We start from the raw sequence: 15780 nt of genomic DNA, 5'->3' as shown, positions 1-15780 counted from the left end.
AGGGAGCATTTTATCACGTCTCTAACTTTGCACGAAATTTACGCGGAGTAATGTAACTATGGAAGGCACCTCTGGATAATACATCGATAACCATACAAAGATCATAACGTATGATTAGTATAAATAGGAGTGAAACAAGGGCACTGCTCTCTTTTTTGCTCCTTTTTTGCTCTGCTCTTTTGCTGTTTTCTTTTTGCGGTTGTGCTTATCTCTCTCCGTTAGCTTGATTCATTCTACGCAGTCAATTTTGAGGGCTCGATGAAATGGTCACAGGAGATCCTTCTTAGACTGTTACTCAATTGTAAATGATCCTATAAGAATATCAAGTGCATGTATTTGAAAACCGCGAGTTTCATGTAGAGGATCTTTGGTTTTAAATATTAGGCATAAATGTGTTCTGTGTGGATTACTGTTAACTGACATATATTTCTTTAAATTATACTGTTAAAGTGTAACCATATTTCATTTGCAAACCTGTCTTTCCTTTGCAGATTCATACTTTTGTGTGTTTTCTTAAATGCGGTAACATTTCTTAAATATAATGTACGTGTGTCATTTCGTGCATCGTAGTCTTTTGTTTGTGAAATACGATAGAACCTGCAATAGTTTTAATATTACGAAGGTCGATAATAAGTTTAATACTAATTTCCGTAGGGAAACATAATTCACGGTCAGTACCAAATTTTGCCAAAAGATATTTTTTCCAAGGCAAATCTGTGGACCGTTTATAATTTCAGAAGTCACTGCATTAATTTTCTGAAATGTTCAAAATTAACTCAGTCATTTAAAGAAAGAGGCCCCAGTTTCTTTTAATGTTGTCGCAATTGCTTTCCATTTTCATATAAAAATAGTTCATAAACGAAATTGCCATTTGTAGTAATTGCAAGTAAAATAATTAAATCCCTATTAACGGGCGGTGATATTAAACACTTTCCTTTTTTCCTATGAGGCAGCCCACTCCTACAGAGTGTATAAAAAAGAAACGGGGCAACCACATTGATCACTTGCTAGATCATACATAAACATCAGGTGATACTCAGAGTCCGGTAGCTATCGAGGTATGTCGTCCTACTGTAATACACTTGTGTGGAAAATTAAAGCAACAAACGGAAATTGTTCAAGGCTGCACTTACTTTGCCACAAAACAGTATAAACAGGCGATAGTAAAGTACAAACAATCTAAAGAATACATGGCGTAAATGACTGCAACATGCTTGAGCGTAGATAAAAATGTTCTTCGCTTTTTCCAACGTAAAAAATTTTCACACACATTCCGACAACTGGCTAATGTGTTCAGTAAGGGGTGTGACTATTTATGGCATCAATACAGGCCTGACAACGACGGTGCATGTTGCGAATGACGGCATCTCCCGAGCGCAACGCAGACATGCTCTATGAAATTCAAATCGGAAGAACGTATAGGCGACGTCATCTGTGAAATATCTTCCGTCTCCAAGAAAAAATCAACCACCTGTGCTGTATGAGGTCTAGCGTGGTCGTCGATTACGAAGTCTGGATCCACAGCACTTCGTAACAACTACACGTGAGGTTCCAAGATATCGTCACGATACGTGACTGCAGTTAAACCTTTCCAATTCACCTGTACAATTTCAAGAACAGATGTTCGAGAGTTCTACATAATCTCTCACCATGCAAGTATGGATTCTTCTCGATATTGGTTTCTTTCCCTAATGTTTGGATCCAGAAATCGTGTTCCACGTTCCCTCCAGATGCGAATCAGTTGAGAATCTCTCTTCCGACTAAACCAGGACTCATCTGCGAAAAGAACATTAGCCTGCTGTCTGACGGCCCAGACGGCATGTAGACGTTTCTTTCTGTGAAGACGCGTTAGAGGTACACATACAGTAGGTCTCTGACAATAAAAGCCACTCTCCGGAATCCTTATGTACACCATTTGCCTCGATACAACGCTTCCAGTGAATGCTGCGATGTCAGACGCCAGTTGTATAATAACACTATAGCGGCACCATCCTGACTTTACAGCCGAATAACAGTCCTCTCTTTTTGTGTCACAGGTGTTTGGCCCTGCCCTGATCTTTGAGTTACAGTCTCGATCTCTACAAATTGTCGCCTCACCCAAGAAGCAACAGAACGATTCACATTAAGCCAGCCGGCTGCATTAGCTTGCGAGTGTCCTGCTTCGGTTCTTTTTAGGCCACCGCAGAGAGTCTGGCAGGCGTCTTCTCTGTGCCATGCTGCACCGTCTGTGACTGTGAACAAAGCGATTAAGGACATGAGACTAACCGGAAAGCACTACCCCCGTCTGGTAGGTGCCCTGACGTCAACGCTCGCGTGATTGTCCGTTGCGTGAATGCCACTTGCTAGCAGAACACGATCGTACGAACATCTGTTGACAGTTTGTATGATTATATCGTGCGTGAGACACATGACGAGGAAACAGCGCTTTGCTTCTTTAATTTTGGACACCAATACAATAGGAAATTGGAAATTTGTGGTAATTTCCTATGGGACCAAACTGCTGAGGTCATAGGTCCCTGGACTTACACACTACTTAATCGAACTAATTTACGCTAAGGACAACACACACACACACCCATGCCCGAGGTAAGACTCGAACCTCCGAAGGGGGAAGCCGCGCGAACCGTGGCAAGGCGTCCTTGGCCGCGCGGTTGCCTCACGCGGCAGTTATATAGTAATTGAACTCAGATAGTGCGAGCAACTTTTTAACCCTTCATCGAGACAACACCTAACCCTTTCGTGGCTACAAGGGCCAAGCGTCCTGGCTGCCCGGCCGGCTGACTGGAAGAAACGCAGTGTCCGCCTCGCGGGCGTGCAGCGTACTCAGGCCTGTGGTAGCTGGAGGCTACAGCCATCGCATGCTTCCCACACGTTCCGGCGCACGCAGAAACACTGTTCACCTATGATCTTCCTAAAATCAGCGTACCCTGTATGATCACAGTGCTTATAGTTTCTGATAAACACGAAAGAGAGCTTCGAAACTAAGCTAAACACTTTCAGTTACATGTTTATTATGGGCTGAAAAACAATTACTTTGGAAAAATGATGGGAACTTTTCTAAATAGTAATTCCTGTAACTTGAGACTTACTCCGTCGATGCATGTGTCTGCAACATATTAAAATTTCATTAACATCGAAAGAATGTGTTTCAAGATATAAAGTTTTAAAGTGAGTAGTTTGTAGCGAAAACGCCCAAATCTCGGACAGTCCTTGTTACTATCTTAAACAAAAAATAAGTACAGAAATTTAAAACAAAATTGTCACATTTATCAGGACTAAGGGTTAAACAAAGAATCTGTCTGGATAACTCATTTTGCGATAAGCTCATGGCTTCGTTTGTAATTACAGCCTAAAGTCGATTCTCCACAGTGAGCAATCGGATAGTAAACGTCTACCTTCTTCTTGCTCGCTGTTTTCTTTTTCAGCTCGTCGGGTTCAGTGCGGTTTACTTTTATGGTTTCCCACACTCGTATTGGACGCAAGCGTTGGACTGCCGCTGGCTTAATTAAAAACCAATTTTCACTTTTATTATTTTTAGTTTTTACTTTCCTTTACTTGTACACAGTTACTAAAACAGCGTAATATTTCTTTAGTGAGTGATATTTTTCAAAACATGGTACAATACAGGAAGCCTCATCACGCTTTTTGCATCTTATGTGTGTCATTTTTCCTTTGTGAATGAGCAGTACATACTATACAGGTTCCCTGGAAAATGTCCTTTGTCTCCGTTGCTATGAGGAACGCTGGATAATGTCCCTCTTTATTCCAGTTTGAAAGAGCTTTTTTCTTTGGCTGCCTGTGGGATCACATTTTTACATGTTTCACTATGAAGTTTATCATTATTTCCTAGTGGTATTTACTGTTGGTATCTTTTGTTGCCTTTGTATTTTAAATATAGTTTTAGTATTAAGTACACACAAGTCAGTCAAATGAAACAATACTTTCTTCAAACATTTCATTGTCTTCCCGATGCACTGCACAGAAGATAACTGCATGCTTGCCTTACCAGCTGCACCCATTGAATTATTGTAGCTTACAACACAGGTAGATTCCTGAAACGACCTGTAAATCACGCATGGCTAACAGGTAATTAGGGTTGTGGGAAGGACCAAGGGAGTTGGTGTCGGATTCATTTCTCAGTTTTAATTTATGATCGTTTAGTTCACAAATACACTTTTGAAAGAATTTAATTTCCTTCGCGGCTAAAGGCCTCCAAACAGATGTTTTAGAATAAGTTCAATTCTGAAGAGACGTGACACACAGTTATAGTTGCGAATAAGATACGTCGTATACATATATGAGATCAGCATGCGGAGTGGCTGAAGGCCACCGGATTAAATCTTCAAAATTCCAAATATACTATGATGATTACTGAAGGCAGAAGGCCAGAATGTTTTAAGATGCAAAAAAGCTGATGGCCCATAAGGTGCACAGAAAGATATAAACAAACGCAATAAGATGGATGAAGGCTGCAAAGTAAAATTCTGAAAGTTGAGGAAATATATATATTGCAACAATCGGTAAAACAGTACATTAGGTTTACAAATTTCCTTTTGCAACACCAACGACGGAAGGCCCAAAATAACTTGTAACATCTTTCAGAGCAAGTTACAATAACCTTTTAAGAGCAGAAGACAATATTGTTTGGAATTGAAGGAAACTCTGAGAACATGCTTCCAGGGCTGAAGGCCCTCAATTAACTTTACCCAATTGAAAATATAAAATACAGTAAAGCCGCAAAACCCTTTAGAATAAACTACAACAACATAAACACTGCCAAAGAATAATTAAGGGAGCGTCACTCAGGAGCCTCCAGGGGATCGGTCTGCCCTCCTTCACTTAGGCGAAACAAGCAGTGAGCCTAACTACACTCGAATCGTCCGAACCCAACCAAGGGACAGTCAAGGTTCGACCGACCAACCGCCTGCTTGCCACGACGGAGTACACGAGAATTCAAGGCCCCAAAAAAGTTACAAGTAACACTATCCCCAAACAAAGGCGTATGTGAACTGAGATGCCAAAACTACACACCATGTTGGGCAGCAACAACTGGTGAAGAAAAGACCCTAACTGAAAATTAAATTAGGGGCCAGGGCAGGTAACCAGAACACTAACGGTCACAAGGCAGAAAATTCCACTGGTGCACTTATCTATGGACACATTAATTTAATCAATTCCACCTGACAGCCTCTATCTCGAACACTTCACTCGTTGCTGCTCACAGGAAAACCTCCACAACAGCAACGCCGGAACCAAAAACGTAATGCAAAAATCACTTAACCTTCACGTCCTGGGTCGGCGAGCGACGATGCTCGTACCGATCGGACAGCTCCAGACTGACTCCGACACTGCGCAGAGACCGCCAGCGGCCCAGTCCACCAAAGGTCAGGACCGGCATAAGTGATGCGCGGCGGCAACGGTCGGGCAGGCGCCCCATTGCATTGCGACTCCATGTTAGGGCCCAACTCACGACCCTAACTGCCGCCGTGAACTCTCCTCCTCGCGCGTTCCGACTCACTCCACGACAGGTGACAACCGGGAAGTCATAGCAGCCGAGCAAATATCCTATCAGAGGGAATATATTGACACGCGCTAGTTGTAGTAATAGACGGCAAATCATCGAGTAAAACTGAAGTGATATCAGGTGTTCCCCAGGGAAGCGTCCTGGGACCTCTGCTGTTCCTGATCTATATAAATGACCTGAGTGACAATCTGAGCAGTTCTCTTAGGTTGTTCGCAGATGATGCTGTAATTTGCCGTCTAGTAAGGTCATCCGAAGACTAGTATCAGTTGCAAAGCGATTTAGAAAGGATTGCTGTATGGTATGGCAGGTGGAAGTTGACGCTAAATAACGAAAAGTGTGAGGTGATCCACATGAGGTCCAAAAGAAATCCGTTGGAATTCGATTACTCGATAAATAGTACAATTCTCAAGGCTGTCTACATCTACATCTACATCTAAATCCATACTCCGCAAGCCACCTGACGGTGTGTGGCGGAGGGTACCTTGAGTACCTCTATCGGTTCTCCCTTCTATTCCAGTCTCGTATTGTTCGTGGAAAGAAGGATTGTCGGTATGCCTCTGTGTGGGTTCTAATCTCTCTGATTTTATCCTCATGGTCTCTTCGCGAGATATACGTAGGAGGGAGCAATATACTGCTTGACCCTTCGGTGAAGGTATGTTCTCGAAACTTTGACAAAAGCCCGTACCGAGCTACTGAGCGTCTCTCCTGCAGAGTTTTCCACTGGAGTTTATCTATCATCTCCGTAACGCTTTCGCGATTACTAAATGATCCTGTAATGAAGCGCGCTGCTCTCCGTTGGATCTTCTCTATATCTTCCATCAACCCTATCTGGTACGGATCCCACACTGCTGAGCAGTATTCAAGCAGTGGGCGAACAAGCGTACTGTAACCTACTTCCTTTGTTTTCGGATTGCATTTCCATAGGATTCTTCCAATGAATCTCAGTCTGGCATCTGCTTTACCGAGGATCAACATTATATGATCATTCCATTTTAAATCACTCCTAATGCGTACTCCCATATAATTTATGGTATTAACTGCTTCCAGTTGCTGACCTGCTATTTTGTAGCTAAATGATAAAGGATCTATCTTTCTGTGTATTCGCAGCACATTAAACTTGTCTACATTGAGATTCAATTGCCATTCCCTGCACCATGCGTCAATTCGCTGCAGATCCTCCTGCATTTCAGTACAATTTTCCATTGTTACAACCTCTCGATACACCACAGCATCATCCGCAAAAAGCCTCAGTGAACTTCCGATGTCATCCACAAGGTCATTTATGTATATTGTGAATAGCAACGGTCCTATGACACTCCCCTGCGGCACACCTGAAATCACTCTAACTTTGGAAGTCTTCTCTCCATTGAGAATGACATGCTGCGTCCTGTTATCTAGGAACTCCTCAATCCAATCACACAATTGGTCTGATAGTCCATATGCTCTTACTTTGTTCATTAAACGACTGTGGGGAACTGTATCGAACGCCTTGCGGAAGTCAAGAAACACGGCATCTACCTGTGAACCCGTGTCTATGGCCCTCTGAGTCTCGTGGACGAATAGCGCGAGCTGGGTTTCACATGACCGTCTTTTTCGAAACCCATGCTGATTCCTACAGAGTAGATTTCTTGTCTCCAGAAACGTCATTTTACTCGAACACAATACGTGTTCCAAAATTCTACAACTGATCGACGTTAGAGATATAGGTCTATAGTTCTGCACATCTGCTCGACGTCCCTTCTTGAAAACGGGGATGACCTGTGCCCTTTTCCAATCCTTTGGAACGCTACGCTCTTCTAGAAACCTACGGTACACCGCTGCAAGAAGGGGGGCAAGTTCCTTCGCGTACTCTGTGTAAAATTGAACTGGTATCCCATCTGGTCCCGAGGCCTTTCCTCTTTTGAGCGATTTTAATTGTTTCTCTATCCCTCTGTCGTCTATTTCGATATCTACCATTTTGTCATCTGTGCGACAATCTAGAGAAGGAACTACAGTGCAATCTTCCTCTGTGAAACAACTTTGGAAAAAGACATTTAGTATTTCAGCCTTTAGTCTGTCATCCTCTGTTTCAGTACCATTTTGGTCACAGAGTGTCTGGACATTTTGTTTTGACCCACCTACCGCTTTGACATAAGACCAAAATTTCTTAGGATTTTCTGCCAAGTCAGTACATAGAACTTTAATTTCGAATTCATTGAACGCCTCTCGCATAGCCCTCCTCACACTACATTTCGCTTCGCGTAATTTTTGTTTGTCTGCAAGGCTTTGGCTATGTTTATGTTTGCTGTGAAGTTCCCTTTGCTTCCGCAGCAGTTTTATAACTCGGTTATTGTACCATAGTGGCTCTTTTCCATCTCTTACGATCTTGCTTGGCACATACTCATCTAACGCATTATGTACGACGGTTTTGAACTTTGTCCACTGATCCTCAACACTATCTGTACTTGAGACAAAACTTTTGTGTTGAGCCAACAGGTACTCTGAAATCTGCTTTTTGTCACTTTTTCTAAACAGAAAAATCTTCCTACCCTTTTTAATATTCCTATTTACGGCTGAAATCATCGATGCCGTAACCGGTTTATGATCGCTGATTCCCTGTTCTGCGTTAACTTTTTCAAATAGTTCGGGTCTGTTTGTCACCAGAAGGTCTAATATGTTATCGCCACGAGTCGGTTCTCTGTTTAACTGCTCAAGGTAGTTTTCAGATAAAGCACTTAAAAAAATTTCACTGGATTCTTTGTCCCTGCCACCCGTTATGAACGTCTGAGTCTCCCAGTCTATATCCGGAAAATTAAAATCTCCACCCAGAACTATAACATGGTGGGGAAATCTACTCGAAATATTTTCCAAATTATCCTTCAGGTGCTCAGCCACAGCTGCTGAGCCAGGGGGCCTATAGAGACATCCAATTACCATGTCTGAGCCTGCTTTAACCGTGACCTTCACCCAAATCATTTCACATTTCGAATCTCCGTCAATTTCCTTCGATACTATTGCACTTCTTATCGCTATAGCCACGCCTCCCCCTTCACTGTCCAGCCTGTCTCTGCGGTATACATTCCAATCTGAGTTTAGTATTTCATTACTGTTTACGTCTGGTTTCAGCCAACTTTCTGTCTCTAGTACTATATGGGCGGTGTGACCGTTTATTAATGAGAGCAGTTCTGGGACCTTTCTGCAGACGCTCCTGCAGTTTACTATGAGCACATTAATATTGTAATTCCCTGTTGCATTTTGCCTACTCCTACCTTGCCGCGTCTCAGGAGGCGTCTTGTCGGGCCTAGGGAGGGAAGTATCTAACCTAAAAAAAACCCATGTGCATTCCACACGTACTCCGCTACCCTTGTAGCCGCTTCCGGTGTGTAGTGCACGCCTGACCTATTTAGGGGGACGCTACATTTCTCCACCCGATAGCGGAGGTCGAGAAATTTGCACCCCAGATCTCCGCAGAATCGTCTGAGCCTCTGGTTTAAGCCTTCCACTCGGCTCCAAACCAGAGGACCGCGATCGGTTCTGGGAACGATACTACAAATAATTAGCTCTGATTTCACCCCGCGAGCGAGGCTTTCCGCCTTCACCAATTCCGCCAACCGCCTGTACGAACTGAGGATGAACTCTGAACCCAGACGGCAGGAGTCATTGGTGCAGACATGAGCAACAATTTGCAGTCGGGTGCACCCAGTGCTCTCTATCGCCGCCGGTAGGGCCTCCTCCACATCTCGGATGAGACCCCCCGGCAAGCAGACAGAGTGAACACTGGCCTTCTTCCCCGACCTTCCCGCTATTTCCCTAAGGGGCTCCATCACCCGCCTAACGTTGGAGCTCCCAATAAGTAATAAACCCCTCCCCCCGTGTGCCTGCTCGGACCTTGCTGAAGGAGCAGCCACATGTCCACTCACAGGCAGAGCGGGCGATGCCACACGGCCAGCCTCCACATTGACCCTCCACCTCGTGCGCCGCGAACGCCGCTGAATTCGCCACTCCCCTTGGGGAGAGGGTGGCCCAACCGCGCCCTGTACACGCGAAGATGTCTCGACAGCAGGGACAGTGGGTGAAGCATGTAACACCTGGGGTGTACCTTGCGACGCACCAGACTCCCCACTGCCGCTACACTCCGAGGCAGCAGCCTGAAGACGGCTGACCACGGCCATCAACACGCTCAGCTGTTCGCGAACGGTGGCCAGCTCCTCCTGCGTCCGTACACAGCAGTCACACATCCTATCCATCCTATGGAATCAATTTACTGAAGAGAGTTAATCAACCTTTAACTAGACTGCTAATTCACTAAAGGCGGCTGTTTATTCACTAAACTGTGGTTGCTAGGCACTTCTTGTAGAAAACAATGAAAATAGCACTACCTGTCTCTGGACTGTATTGAAAACAAACACTAGCGCTACTGGCACTATGGTTGACTAAAGGGACTCACTGACTGTGTTCAAAACAAACACGAAATCTATGGAACTATTAATAGCACTCGACAATTAAAGCTTCCTAAAAACAAATACACACGGCTGTCAATTCAAGTAAGTACCTGGGTGTTAAAATTACGAACAACTTCAGTTGGAAAGACCACATGGATAATATTGTGGGGAAGGCGAGCCAAAGGTTGCGTTTCATTGGCAGAATACTTAGAAGATGCAACAAGTCCACTAAAGAGACAGCTTACACTACACTCGTTCGTCCTCTGTTAGTATATTACTGCGCGGTGTGGGATCCTTACCAGGTGGGAATGACGGAGGACATCGAAAGAGTGCAAAAAAGGGCAGCTCGTTTTGTATTATCACGTAATAGGGGAGAGAGTGTGGCAGATATGATACGCGAATTGGGATGGAAGTCATTACAGCAAAGACGTTTTTCGTCGCGGCGAGATCTATTTACGAAATTTCAGTCACCAACTTTCTCTTCCGAATGCGAAAATATTTTGTTGAGCCCAACCCATATAGGTAGGAATGATCATCAAAATAAAATAAGGGAAATCAGAGCTCGAACAGAAAGGTTTAGGTGTTCGTTTTTCCCGTGCGCTGTTCGGGAGTGGAGTGGTAGAGAGATAGTACGATTGTGGTTCGATGAACCCTCTACCAAGCACTTAAATGTGAATTGCAGAGTAGTCATGTAGATGTAGATGTAGATGTAGCGCCGATGACGGTCAGACAAAACAGCAACTCACTTACGCCAGTAATTTAAATCAGCGTGGTGAGATGGAAATACGTTAGAGAAGGGTGTAAAATACCAAATGGTGGGACGCACGGGTCGCTTTCAGTTTATTTTGGCCCGTTCTATCTTCTTTTTTCTCTGTCTCCTCAAACTCTGGTGCGTTCACAGTGGAAAGCATCCAGACTTTTTTCTTGTCCATCCATTTAGGGCCATTAATGTTTAACAAGACTTGAACCATATTTCCCCATTTTTCAGCTTGTCTGGCGACGGCGGTAGATGTTTCCTGCTTTTGCGTACTATTACAACGGCGTTTGCAAATTTTTCATGGAGCCACAGGAGTAATTCGTGGCTTGAATATCAATTGTCTAAATAAATGGTACGACCTTGGTTGAGGTATGGCAACAACAAACTCACAACAACATCGTATGATTTTCCCCAATTTCTGAGGAGGCACCAGTGTAGACAATATAGTCCAAAATGTAACTGGCTTGTACATCATAAAGGACGACAATTTTATGCCAACACGGCTACGTTTATCTGGTATGTACTGCTTAAATCACACCCTTCCTTTGAAAGTAGCAGACTGTGCTCGATCACTAGGTTTTCAAAGGGTACTACTCTCGCGCAATTTCTTGTGTGATCTACAATGAGACGAACGTTTATAAGAATATGTTAAGATGCGGTGGATTTGTCAGTGAAGTGCAATAAACGCAGGTTCGCCTTGCACCGGCTCCTGGCGATTGTGTTAGAAAATAATGGTGGTCACCTCCAACATTTACTTCTAAGGATACAAGCTACGAACCAATATAATTTCACTGGCTCTATGTGCCTCCAGTGTATTAATTTCCTGGTACTGTCGTCATATTTTCTGTAGTAAATTCATGATGATTATTGATCTGTGTAGAAATGGCAGAAAAGAATTCCAAGGTCATCAAGTACAAAAAAAAAAATATATAAATGACTTGCTTTTAACCCCCTAAATGTGTTTACAAAACGATGACGTTTCGTCACCGGATGACTCTCCGTCCAGTCATACTTTCTTTTTCCTGATGAAGTTTCACTTGCTACATCTTTTTTTCCGTCTTTATAGGAAGAATCTTCTGTTCATGATGTCGGGGATTCAGCAATAGGTCCAGACGCATCCAACTCTTCGTCAGGAGATAGCTCCGAAGTATCACTATAATCATCGTCGCTGCTAGTCATAAGAATATTCATGATTTCCTTGTCCGATAAATTGTGTCCCAACGTGGCTAAGGCTACACACGCGAACTCTGTCGTCTCACCAGAGGCAAAAAGAGGACTGGCTAAATGTTAGATTTGTAAGTAGAAAGGGCCAAGGGAAGGTGGAAACTAAAGCGTTTTTCTACATTATAAAGAAGACCAGATAATGACACAATCCGGCCGCTGTGGTCGAGCGGTTCTAGACTCTTCAGTACGGAACCACGCTGCTGCTACGGTCGCAGGTTCGAGTCCTACCTCGGGCATGGATGTGTGTGATGTCCTTAGGTTAGTTCGGTTTAAGTAGTTCTATGTCTAGGGGACTGGTGACCTCAGATGTTAAGTCCCATAGTGCTTAGAGCCATTTGAACCATTTGAGGCATTATGACACAGTTGTCAGAAATGCGGACAACAGAGTGTAGCCGTTCGATTGTGTACTTTTACCTGCTCTCAAGCTCTGGATTATATAAATGCCACTATCCGTCTGGACTTTCCGTCAGCCGGGCATACATGAATGCGCATGGTCGTCTGGACTTCCCGCCCATTGGGTATACATCTACGCCCGTAGCCGTCTGGCCTTTCAACCTTCCGGCTATACATGTACGTCCATAGCAGCGAAAGGATTCAGGTAGCACAGCATGAAGCAGTGGATAGCTGCTATCGCACTATACCTGCCTACAGCCCTGAGCAAGTTGTTTTATTATTCTGAGATAGAGACGTACATCTGTAGCAAGAAGCTGCTACTCTCGAGAAGAGTTAAAATATCATACAAACCCTAATATTACGCCATTAGCACTCTGCGAGGAATGGAATAGGATGACGTCTTTTTAATTCTGCGGACGATGGTTAACGTCGTAAATAATAGCTTGGTATCAGCAGCAAATTCTAACATTTAGCTCTAAAACCATAACCCCCTAATACTTATTAGTTTTTTTTTTCGGAGTAAGTATTAAGATCAGTATGCACTCACATTAGTAACCTCGCTCTATATAGAATATTGATAAGTGTGACGTATATATTTATACAGTGTTACTTGCTGACTCAACAACAGAGAAAATACTAGGCGCTAAATGACTGGATGCCCATGGCCCTTCACAGAGGTAGGGTTCGGAGTTTCACTGCCCTGTAAAATACGATAGATGATGATCTTTGACAGCTCCGCCGAAAGAGCACAATGCTGCTGCACACACATGTCTTTCGTAGCATACCGTTCATCTGACCTTGCTGAATATGGAGCTCCGCAGCAGACCAACCCTTCATGTTCACACATGTTGATCCAACGACATCGTCAGCTACGATTGCAGTGGGCACGAGGCCATCGGGATTCTACTCCCGGACCATGAAAACGTGTCAGCTCTTCGGGTGAATCGCATCTTTCCTACACTAGGTCGAAGGTCGTCTCCACAGACACCGTCATCGAGGTGAAAGGCCCTCGAAACGTGCAGTGTGCCACGGACGAACTCTGCTGGGAGCAGTATAGTGCTAAGGGAGACGCTCTCCTTCACTTGAATGGGACCTGTGGTAGCAATTGAAGACACGCTGACAGCTGCGATCTATCTGCATATTTCAGCTGTATAATCGCCCACGCATCGGAGCCAGAACCAAGCTACAGTGGTTTGAAGAGCATTGTAGCGAAATCAAATTCACATCCCAGCGACCAAATTCTGCTGATGAAAGTCCTATGGAACCCTCCTGTGTTGCTATCCGACGCCATCACCGTGTATGCAATTCAGCGGCCCGTTATTTACGCTAATTATATGACGTGTGCCACAACCCTCCAAAAACTTAGCAACGAAATGTCGGATGCCTAGTACGCGGAATCAGTGTTCTATTTCGATCCAAAGACGGGCGAATGAGTTGTTATTCAGGTATTCATAATGTTTTTGCTCATTAGTGTACAACTGAGCAAGTGTACAGATGGTGACCCATAACATAGTCATAGATTATGTATATTACGGCTAACTGGTGTCCACCGATCCCTGCTAAAATTTATTATTGCTGATACAACGCGGTCTCTGTGTAGGGAAATATGGTAGTTTCGTATCTTATATCGAAACACAAATAGTTTATTTAAGCTTACGATAGGATAAAAAGTCAGTTCTTTGATATTAATTTTATTTCCAAGCTTATGAACATCCCGAATTTAACGTTTGATATCTGGAATGAAGCAGTATTACATGTTATCAACAGGCCGGCTGTTGTTGCTGAGCGGTTCTAGGAGCTTCAATCAGGAACCGCGCTGCTGCTACAGTCGCAGGTTCGAATTCTGCGTCAGGCATGGATGTGTGTGATGTCCTTTGATTAATTAGGTTTAAGTAGTTCTAAGTCTATGGGAGTGATGACCTCAGATGTTAAGTCCCATAGTCCTCAGAGCCATTTGAACCATTTGAAACATTTGTTCTCAACATAGGAGAAAAGTGTAAATTACAGTCATCATTATTAGGGTATCCATGATGCTATGTATTTATAAGCATAAAAAGTTGTATGTAAATAGGTAGAATCACAACGCATTTGACAGATCTTGATAGATGGAAGATAATTCTCTTGAAATAATACCACCAAATGTGAAGGTTATGGTTGAATTTGTTGGGCTCTGGTGGAAAACGTAAGTATACAGAATGGATGCCGGTGACACACAGAGTGGAATAAAGGTCTCCATGGTGTGACCACAAAGGCACGCAGATTCAAATATTGTGGGGGTGTATGCTCGAGGAGACTGGCGCTGCTCCTCATATTGTGTACCAAGTAGTCTATCGATAGTGAGGCCACTTGGTGCATACTGATGGCATTTGTAGGTAGTGCTGTCACATCTAGACAACAAACGGTTCATGTATTGGTATGGGAACAGGACCCTACTCGGGACACATTATTCATTTGATTCAGTGTGGGGCTGTGCATTTATTTATTTGTAAATTGTCTTTTGTGTATGTCGAATATTTGGATGAACTGCATGTCAGAGATGTGTATAAGTATGCATGAATAACGGGACACTAAATATGGTTGCAAAATATGTATACTATCTGGTTATGCAAATATTGTATATATTGATGTGTAAGTGAGTTATTCCTTCAGCAGCTGCTGATTATCCATGTCTTGCATTTAGCGTACACAGAAAAATGATTAAAATTTAAAATACTGTACATAGAATGGTCAGTCCCATCAGAAAGCTAATAATTAAATGGGAAATGTAATACTGAAATTCACTCACACATATATTGTACATAGCATTCGTAAATAAGTCCATAAACAATGATTAAATATTATGGTTAAAATCAACCAAAAACAGTTGTAGAAATTTTACTGCAAAAGAAACCGTTATTAATAAACCATATTTTTATATTACTGTTATTTCATCCTGACGATTTCGCTATTGAACATAATGAATTTTTTTTGTTAATAATGGGTTTATAACAAACATGGCCCTCTCCTTATGGTGCTCAGCACAATAGTGACACCATCAACAGAATTATGCTAGTCATAAGGGATAAGGTGGCTGTGGGAGCTTAGTTACTATCCCAGGGGGGAGGGAGATGGGTTCCCCCCACTTCAATGTTTTTCCATTTTCTGAGATAGATAGTAGATTCCTGCCAATTTTTAGTCACTCAAATGTCTAACAACCAGGTGAACAGTACTGGATTTGTCCTGTACCATGTACATGTCCGTCAGTTGCATGGGTACGATGGGGATAACCATGGCTGACCGTGCACATTTGTCTCAGGAGTGTGTACGGGATAGTGAACCGCCAGGAAAGAAGAATGGGATGTAAACCTTGGATATAATTATACCAGTTGCTTCAGGTGTACCTTGAACCAGGTAATTAACCCGATGCGCCAGGTTGAGTTTATCTCACACATTACCACCTAGATACCACTTATCAGCTTCAG

Source organism: Schistocerca americana, chromosome 5 (assembly GCF_021461395.2).
Source record: "Schistocerca americana isolate TAMUIC-IGC-003095 chromosome 5, iqSchAmer2.1, whole genome shotgun sequence".
NCBI lineage: Eukaryota > Metazoa > Arthropoda > Insecta > Orthoptera > Acrididae > Schistocerca > Schistocerca americana.
The sequence above is the reverse complement of the archived record's forward strand: the minus strand, read 5'-3'. Positions refer to the sequence as shown.